Genomic DNA, 10,659 nt, shown 5'->3' on the forward strand with positions numbered 1-10,659 from the left:
CATTTTACTTAGTCTACCGATAATTGACACAGCCAATATTTACCGTCTCAAAGATGTCATAAATGTTGGATTTTGGCAAGGAGACACCTATGTCAAAATGCATACCCCTGACAATATTGCGTACCACAATAATAACGAGCAGTTGTATTTGGCCCCTAACCTAAAAATGTGCACTCTTACCAAGGAGATACATTATCTGTGCCCTTGTAAGCCCTTCGTTCTTGACAACACTGACGGCATCTGCGGCCTAGAATCGGTTACACCTGATACCAGCTGTCCCGCCGAAGCTACGCCACGGTCCCACGTCGAGGCAACCCAAGTTAAACTTGTCTGTAACCGATGGTTAGTTAACACCCCCCATGTGTACCGCTACACTTACGTACGATCAGCACGACACTGCCACTCGCATTAACCTTCACAATCAAACTTTGTGAATCACTGTCCCTAAGGGCTCGATCCTTCATATTGACGATTTAGTCTTATACCATATTTCTGAGGACGAGTATCAAACCGAACTTGAAATCTCACCATTTTTCAAGCAACATTCTTTTACCCTTGATCCTGAATTGGAAAAAAGGATCAAGGAGGAAGAAACACAATTAATCAATTTGACCCCAGTCGACGACGCATTGGAAACCATTGTACGCCTTCCTCCCCCTGGCTCTCCAATCATTAGGTTAGGTCCGCTGCTGATACGGCTCTATTTCTACTGTTGGAGGCAAAATTGTAACTTTGACGCTCGCCTATCTCCTCGACAAGAGGGTGACCACCATCCAAGAAGCATGTAACAAATGCACACCTGGCACCCAACTTTTCCGACGTGATGAGGACCGAGAACCTGAGAATTCGTTACCCATAATCGAGGTGCCTCCAACATCGCCTGCCGTTCTTACCGATTACAATTAGCCAAATAAATTCATTGATTATGCCAATTTGTCTAACATCTTCACCAGAATTCTGTCTGTGATGGAAATGTTGTTTGTGTCTTGTGTGTGCCTGTTCTTTCCTTTGACTGCCTCTTGTTCCAGTGTCTGCCGATGTTCGCTCCAGTGACATCACCATCCAAATGGGGGACTGTAGGAACTTGCCATGTTTATAGCAGAGTTAACAATCAGCAGTCCCAAAGCCTCGTTGCGCCTACGTTAATAAACTCTTACACACAAAGAATCCTATCTCCTATCTGGGGAGAATAGCACCCTTACTGTCTCGGCACCATGTGATTTTCGGACATTTCACATTTAAAAGTGTGTTTTGCCTTAATGTTTTATTGCTAATAGTTGTGTATGTTTTACTATGTATGTAAGAAAGTGTATTCACTATAGGGTGCATGTAAATGAATCGTAGCATGTGTAACGCATGTAATTATCTGTATTTGATAAAGGCTGTGATGTTTGGTGTCAAACTGGAGCTATAAGGCCTCAGAAAACATTGGTTTAAATGATAAAACTGTATCTGCAAATAGTAGTTAATTACAGAGCTTCATTGAAATTTTAATAACAGTAAGTAAAGTATTATTTCCAACACGTGACCACAGGTCTCCCCCTTCCTGGGCGTAAACAACCAGGGAAAAGAGAGGCATGGTCTTGCTCAGTAGCCACGGCCATTGGACAATCACAGAGTGGGCTGGGCTAAATTCTGCCCACTATATAACTTCAATGATGTAACTTTCGTGGCTTTCGCTTTGGCTTCACAAGGGGTTTCTATGCACAAACTTTGCGTTGCACACTTCCCGTCTTTACAACACGCCTGCCCAGTGGTGGAAGTAACGGATTACAACTACTCATGTTACTTTAATTAAGTACATTTTTGAGGTACTTGTACTTTCATGAGTAGAATTTTCTAATAATCTACTTTGTTACTTTTAAAATCACAATTCGTTACAGAGTACTGTAATTTAATTAATATTTCAACCATGCACTGACCAGCATTTCGGTAGCTAATAAAAAATGTTCATCGTAACGGACCAATGAAAAGCCTGGTACATTATTTGAACCAAAAAACAAGTTCAGGCTACTGCAGATTTACGTGAGCTGACCGTCATCATACAGTCACAAAGTTATCGATTAACATATGGAGATTCAAGACAGCAATAATGAATCTGAAGAACGCAGAAATGTGGAAGAAATAGCAGAGGATGAATGACCATGGCCACAACCGGAGGAGCTGTTCACCTACAAGTACATGGGGATAAAAGGGGAAATCTGTGCTGATGCAGTGTGAATAGCTATGTTATCATATAAAAATGCTAATTAAATATATGCTCAAAACTGGAATATCGCATAAAAGACGTGCGAATAAAACAGCGTTTTCATCCAACAAGTCAAAGAGAACAAAATCGCCACTTTCTGATTAACTGGCGACAAATATCAAAAGTAAAAACTGAATTTGCTGCGGTAGGAACAGCTGCGTGAATATATTATCTTCATTTAATAAATGACTTGTGCCTCAGAAGGCAATCCTGACACGCAGTGAATGCGCACTGCCGTTTGAATGCTCGAGACACGGAGTGCAGAAGCTTTTGACAATTCTGGAGGTCAGTAATTATATAATAACACGAATACTGAAATGGTTAATGCGTTTTAGAATGGCCAAAACAACACTTTAGATGTTTTACAATGTGCTCAGCCTGCTGGTTTGTCCATTCACACACATTTTCAAAATGTATGCGCATCATGGCGTTTCCATCAACTGTTTTTATGTGCATATCTCTGCTGTGCCATCGGGCTTACACAGGGTTTCCGCTGGGTCTTATAAAGTCTAAACTTTAAAAATCAAAATTTTAGGCCTTAAAAAGTCTTAAATTTACTGTTCTAGGTCTTACATATTTTTGCACAGGTATTTTTTTTTCAATGTCCATGTAACTCTACATCTAATGCTCATTTAAATTCTTTTTTTATGTTGTTGCTTGGTTTTTGTAGTGCTGTAGTTCTTTATTTCACTAGTCCTAATGTAATTTGCGGTATTAGAACTACAAATGAGACCAGCATACAATAGCTCAGTGTGCGCGGCAAATGTGACATCATCGCTTTGAGGTTCGATTTGAGTGCGCGCGACATGATTTCGAGTGAACAGTTTGCGCGGTGCCGCGTTTGATTTGAGTTGAATATGAAACACTTTAAAGAGATTTTGTCTGAAACAGCACGGCTGTACAGACATCTTAAGCCTAGTTCACACTACAGGATTTTAAGCTTGATTTGATCCCGATTTGGAAGTTAACGAGCTGGCCGACAGATCAGGCTGTGATCGGGAAGAAATCTGCGGATGCTTGGCGCTCGCCAGTCTTTATGTGTGAACTACTGAACTATGCATCAAAGAGGCTCGCTGAAGCGTCGCCGACACCTTGCAGACGGAAATCCAGTATCTAGCATGCTGAATATTCCAGAGCAGTCGGCCGACTCGACTCCACGTGCGCTCAGATGTAGTGACGAGCTACTGCCAATGAGAGAGCATTTCAGCTTGAGCTGAATGGCCGTGTGCTCAGGAGAACAACCAACAGAGTCTGGATGCAGACATGATGCAGTCCCAGACTGATGCAATCTTAGGCCATGCATGCGCATTTATATCGATGCAATCTCAGACGCTCACGTGCATTTGAACACGTGTATTCTCATGCACACATACGTTGCGGCAGGTCAAAGTCGGAATTACGCCAAAATACGGTTTACAAACTAAAAGTACGACAGACAAAACAAATACCTATGTATTGTCACGGGGAGAAGAATCACACAACAAGTGAGAGCTCATATAAATGCCCAGAGGGTGGTTTATTTACAACAAGTGAATGGAGAGCCTTCTCCTCGTTCTGCTGTGTTGCTGGAGTATAAATGCAAGCCGGCTGATAAGCTGCAGCTGGGGCCAATCAGTCTGAGTTGAGGGCAAGCAATTGTTTCTCCTTTGTTTCCAGGGCGACGCTGATGATCCTTCGGGACGCTCGTCACACCCCCCCCCCAAGCGTCGTCCTGGTCCGAGAAGTGATGTAAGACAGTAGGGGGAATGTAGGGTTTGGGAGGGGAATGACCCCTGATAGACCTGCAAAAGCTGCCCAGACTCCAGAGAGGCCATCTGCATTGGCATTGGCAGCTCAGGCCCGATGACGTACCACAAAGTGGAAGTCCTGGAGCGCGAGGAACCACCGAGTCACCCTGTTAGTATCTTTGGCCCGGGCCATCCATTGTAGGGGAGCGTGGTCAGTGACAAGTGTAAAGCTGCGGCCCAGGAGGTAATATCGCAGCTCCAGGACTGCCCTTTCTCTACCGTAGCATAGTTCTTCTCGGCTGGGAGCAGCTTCCTGCTGATATACAAGATTGGGTGCTCCTCACCTTCCTGTATCTGGGACAGGACCTCTCCTAGTCCTGTGTCAGAAGCATCTGTTTGTAGCAGAAAGGGGCAGGCGAAGTCCGGGGCACAAAGGACTAGCTCGGACATCAGTGCCGTTTTTACTCTGTATAGTGCCTCTTCTGCAGCAGTCGTGCAACAGATCTTCTCAGGCTGCCCCTTCCTAGTCAGGTCTGTAAGGGGGGCGGCTAGAGAGGCAAAGTTAGGGATGAAGCAGCGATAATATCCCGCCAACCAATAAAACGCTCATATCTGGGTTTTTGTTTCCGGCTTGAGTGCATTACGGATTGCTTTCACGTCTTCTTGGGGCTGGATTAGCCCCTGTCCCACCCGAAACCCCAGATATATGGCTTCATGGAGCGCAAGGTGGCATTTGCGGGGGTTGGCAGTGAGTCCAGCCCTTCTGAGTTCCGACAGCACTCTCCACAGGCGATCTAGATGGTCTTCCCATGCCTCAGAGTGAATGACAACATCATCCAGGTATGCAGCAGTGGAGGCTTGGTGAGGGCGGAGGAAAATATCCATGAGCCGCTGGAAGGTGGCGGGAGCTCCATGCAGGCCGAAGGGAAGGGTCCGGTATTGCCAGTGGCCACTAGGGGTAGAGAAGGCAGTCTTGGCTTTGGCTTCAATCGCCTGCCGACGAGCTTCAGGGACCCGGTAAGGCCTTTGCCGAATGATGTCACCAGCTGGAGTGCGGATATCATGCTTGATGATGTTCGTGCGACCCGGGAGCACTGAGAACACATCAGAGAACTGACTGACCAGGTGATAGAGCTCTCCCTTTTGGGTAGCCAAGAGGTGGGGGTTGACATCAACAACCACGGGATCGGAGGTGGCGAGGGCTGCGAGCTGGTCCCTGGTACCGACCCAGTTTTGTAGAAGATTGACGTGATATAGTTGGTCAGCTCTTCTTTTGCCAGGTTGCCTCACCCGATATGTCACTGGCCCAATTTTTTGAGGATGGTGAATGGGCCTTGCCAGGTGGCAAGAAACTTGCAGGCAGCATTTAGGATCAGGAGAATCACTCGATCTCCGGGCTGGAACTCCCGTGGTTGGGCTGCCCGGTCAAAGTGGCGCTGGTGGGCTTGTTGGGCTTTGACCGGATGCTCCCGGACTAACGACATGACCCGGTCTATCTTCTCCCTCATCTGTCTCACATGCTCAACTATGAACCGATGGGCTGCCAGCTGCTGCTCCCAGGCTTCCTTAGCCACATCTAGAAGGCCCCGGGGTTGACGGCCATAGAGGAGTTCGAAGGGGGTGAAGCCAGTTGAGGTCTTAGGAACTTCTCCTATGCCAAAGAGGACATAAGGCAGCATGAGGTCCCAGTCACGTTTGTCTTCACCCACTACCTTCCTTAGCATCTGTTTTAGCATTTGGTTGAACCGTTAAACCAACCTATCTGTCTGTGGGTGGTACACTGTGGTCCTTAACTGCTTCACCCGCAGTAGCCGGCAGAGGTCAGCCATTAACCGAGACATAAAGGGGGTACCCTGGTCAGTCAATATCTCTGCTGGGATACCGACCCAGCTTGACAGTAGGAATAGCTCCTGGGCAATGGCTTTAGAGGTGGTTTTCCTGAGGGGGATTGCTTCTGGATACCGGGTGGCATAATCGACGATCACCAGAATGTGCTCATGTCCCCAAGCCGACTTCGGCAACAGCCCAACCAGGTCCCTCCCGATGCGCTCAAAGGGCACCTCAATGATGGGTAATGGGATTAGCGGGCTAGGGGGAGGCTTTCTGGGCGAGGTCACCTGGCAGGTGGGGCAGGCTTGACAGAACCGCTTTATATCAGCTTCCAGACCCGGCCAGTGGAAGCAATCCCGGATCCGCTGTGTGGTGTTCTCAACTCCAAGGTGACCCGCCATTGGGTGGGAGTGAACCAGGCTGTTTCACCTCCCCCCTTCGCTGTGCGACACAGTACAACAGGCCGTTTTGAACCACAACGTGCGGGAGAGGATGAGGTGACGGTTGAGTGTTTTGGCCCTCAATGACACGCACCTGGGTCCAGCAGTGTTTCAGCCGTTCATCGTTCCGTTGTTCTTTTGCAAAGGAGCCCCCTCCCGTTACCTGCTGAAACACATCATAGAACAGGTTAGAAGATTAGGAAGGGGGCTTACCGTCTCTCCCGCTGTCTGTGGCTAGCAGTGCAGGCCGCTGATGAGGTCCACGACTGGCTCGCCGTCTTCGGCGGCTCACTTGCAGGTTGGCAGGCCAGGCCAGTCTCTTCCAATAAGGGCTGGGACCGGGAGGTCCTCCACTACTCCTAACTCAATGGACCAAGCTCCCGGGACTGCAGAGATTGTCACCCGTAGAGCGGGAACTTGTCGGGTGTCCCCATGGACACAGGTGATGGGAAGGAATGTTTTTGTGTTTCTCCGGGGAGGTAGGAGATGGGTTTGGACCAGGCTGACTGCACTTCCCGAGTCAAGAAGGGCCCGAAGCGGTTTTCCATTGACCTTGATGTCGGCCTCCGGAGCTCCATATGGTGGGTCACTGTGAACAATACAGCCTGCCAACCAGCCTCGCCCCAGCTGCGGGGGATCCGCAGATGGCATGGGCTCATCTCGTGGAGGGGGGGGATGCTGCTGGCCTGTTGACTGGTCGCAAGGTGCCCTCTGGCGTGCGTCGCTCCTGGACCACCCTCCGGGGTAACGGCACCATCCGCTCCCCTCCATCCCGTTGTTGGGTTGCATCCACCAATTCGATGGCCTCCACCAGGTCCAAGGAGGTTACGGGGTTCCTCATGTCGACCGTTGGTGTGAGCGAGGGAGAGCTCGAAGCACCCGATCCACGATCACGCGTTCCGCTACCTGTTCCGCTGTGGGACTGCCCTCCAACAACCAGTGGTGTGCCAATCGAGTGAGTTCGGCTTTCTGGACACAAGCTGGGTTTATACTCCCATTCGAAGAAACCCTGGGCTGCGCAGATTGAGGACAATCCCATCCGGCTCAGGATCTCTCTCTCTTTACATCTGGATAACTCTATGCTGAGGCTGTAGGGAGAGAGAGGTAAGCACGTTGGGCCTCGCCGGTTAACAGGTGGGCCAACACCTGAGCCCAGTCCTCGGGTGGCCAGCCTTCACGATAGGCTGTGTTTTCAAACATTTGTAGAAAAGCTTCTACGTCATCGTGAGGGGTTAGCTTTGGCAGTATTTTTGTGGCTTGGGCACGGGGATCTGGTAGCGGAATGCTATGGGCGGCAGCGGCATGGAAGGCAGCGAGTTCCTGCTCAGTTTTGCCCTGGCGGGTGGCAAGGTGCTCCAAAATCTGTTGTTGGTGGATGCTAACCTTGGTGAGTCGTTGGAGAATCTCTTCCGTGCTGGGAGGGGACTGGGGGCCGTTCACCTGAAGATTACAGGAAAAAAATATATATAAAAAAAAAAAAAAAAATTATATATATTTATATATATATATATATATATATATATATATATATATATATATATATATATATATATATATATATATATATACCGTATGAGCCACAGTAAGGAATCGCCAAAACTGGGAAAAAAATTATAAAAAAATTAAATTAATAAAAATAATACAGTGGGGTAGGAGATCGCTTGTCTGTGATTCTTCTCTGTACTGCCTGCATTCTCCACAAGAATCACACAACAAGTGAGAGCTCATATAAATGGCCGGAGGGTGGTTTATTTACAACAAGTGAATTTCCCAGTGGTGAACTGAGGTTGGTGGCTTGGGTGCTCTATGTGCTCTTTTCTCAGTGTGGCAGTGGATTAGTGGAGTGCCTCTGTGATTCTGGCGGGTTCTCAGCTGCTGTCGAGAGGTCGAGAGAGAGGTCGAGAGAGAGAGAGGTTAAATAATACTTTAATTTAACAATTGCTTACATTGCTAATTTAAAAAACATATCAGATACATTCAAATTCATACAAAATTAAAAAAATTAACACCAAAAGATCATCATGTACAACACATAGAACCTCATTAATACACCAAGTTTTATAAAACCCAGTTACAATATTTGTTAAGCTGTAATACACAAATTCAATTTTTATTCTCGCTGCCACCAAATACAGAAACATTACTTCAGGATCAGTTGCCATCAACCCTATACCTTTATTTTTCCTAGTTTTCCATATTGCTAGTTTTGCTGTACCTAATAAATAATTCAATAAACATACTTTCCTTCTTTTTATAATCCTATATTTCACTCCTCCTATAAATACTTTATCTGAAAATTCTTCTTCAAACCTCTGAAACCATATTCTAAGTAATTCAAACAAACTACCTAGTATATTACATTTTAAAAACAAGTGCTCTAGATCTTCTCCCTCATCACAAAACCAACACTGCCCACCCACTGCTGGATTTTGGTGTGCCACATGTCTGTTCGTAGCTATGGCGCCATGAATAATCCTCCACTGTAAATCAGCAGTTCATTTTTCTACAGGGAGTTTATACAGGGTCCTCCACCTGTCTCTTACAAGGAAATCTGGACCCAACAATCCTCTCCATTTTAAAACTTTTTGTCTCCTTAGTGACTTTTGGTGTACTACTTTCACTGTTGCATAGTATAGTGTCTTCTTTGAAGTGTTATCCAGATAATGGAGTTGAGGACTCTCTACATTTAATATTGAGTCCGTGGTTTCTTCTTGATTCTCATCACAAGTTTGCAAAGAAATACCAATCCTTGGGAAATCTTTAGTGTCACTTCAGTCTGATAACTTTTTACTTGTCATGATTTTTCCATAAAAGTTTTGTAATGCCACACTAATTTCTTGTTGTTTATTAGGTGTCCCAGCTTTACAATCCCTTTCTTCAGCATACATAATTGTACACTTACTGAGGATAAAAGTCTTGTTTAAATCATGTTATTAAAAAACAAAGGTTCCTCAGGAGCCCAGTGTATGAAATTTTCCTTGTCTCTTTCTAACCTTTAAAACATTACGCCACACACAAAACATCTTCTGATAAAAACTTGAAATTGCAGACAAATCCATATCTTCCAATGTCATTAAAAACAGGTGTTTGTCGAGTCCAAGTCCACTTGCCCTTTGCAAAATGGCACATGCTGTAGGTGTCCATAACAACTCAAGAAATCTTTTTACTGCTTGTAGCCTGAAAGCTTGAATGTGAGATTTAACATCCACCAGTCCATGACCTCCCTCGCACACTGGCAAAAAAATTACAGATGCCCGGACCCAGTGTTCACCACCCCAGAAAAAAATTGACCAGCTTCCTCTGTATTTCACATATAATATCCTCAGGTGGATCCAAAACAATACATCTGTGCCCCAATGTAGAAGCTACCAGAACTCTCCCCCTGTACGACAACTGTGGTAATAACTGTTCCCATTTAGACAACCAGGCAGATACCTTGTCCAGCATACCCTCCCAATTGTTCATTCGATATTTATTACTATCTATAAAAACTCCTAAAACTTTAATCCCATCCTTAACCCATTTCAAACCCCCTGGTATCTTTGGATATGCCACCTCATTCTACTGACCTATAATATACCCCTCGCTTTTCTCCCAATTTACTTTGACTGAAGATGCTTTTCACAAATTCTAATGTTCTTATTTAAACTTCTGATATCCTCTTGCCCTGTGATAAATACTGTGATAACGTCTGCATTAGCAGATAAGACCTGTTTTACAGTCTCACCTCCATTTTTATATACAACATCATTTAAATCTTTCCTAAGTTTAAGTAAAAGAGGTTCAATCATTAGACTATATAGCTGTCCAGACAATGGACAGCCTTGTCTAATTCCTCTTCCAAGAGATACTTGAGCACTCAAAGCCTCACCAGCCTTAACCATTATAAATACATTTGAATACAACAGTTTTATATAAGATAAAAATTCTTCACCAAAACCAAAATTTTTTAAAACATTAAAAAGATAACCATGGTCCACCCTGTCGAAAGCTTTTCTTGATCTAATGATAAAAACCCAAGATCCTTACTTGTAAGATGACTAAAATCAACTACATCTCGTAACATAAAAATATTGTCAATAATTGACCTGATCTGGGACACAATATGTTTGTTCACTCTCAATCAGGAAATGTAAACAATGTATAATTCTATTTGCAAGAGATTTTGACAAAATTTTATAGTCCAAACATAATAAATACACAGGTCTCCAGTTTTTTAATGAACATAAATCCCCTTTTTTTGGTAACAGTGAGAGAACTGCACGTCGACAACTCAAAGGAAGTAACTTTTCTTTAAAACAGCTTAAAAATACTTTATATAAATCCATTCCGATTACATTCCAAAATTGTCAATAAAATTCAACCCATCTATTCAGTCCATCTATTCCCGGAGACCGTCCATTAGACAATTGCT

The sequence above is a fragment of the Danio aesculapii genome, chromosome 11 (assembly GCF_903798145.1).
Source record: "Danio aesculapii chromosome 11, fDanAes4.1, whole genome shotgun sequence".
Classification (NCBI taxonomy): domain Eukaryota; kingdom Metazoa; phylum Chordata; class Actinopteri; order Cypriniformes; family Danionidae; genus Danio; species Danio aesculapii.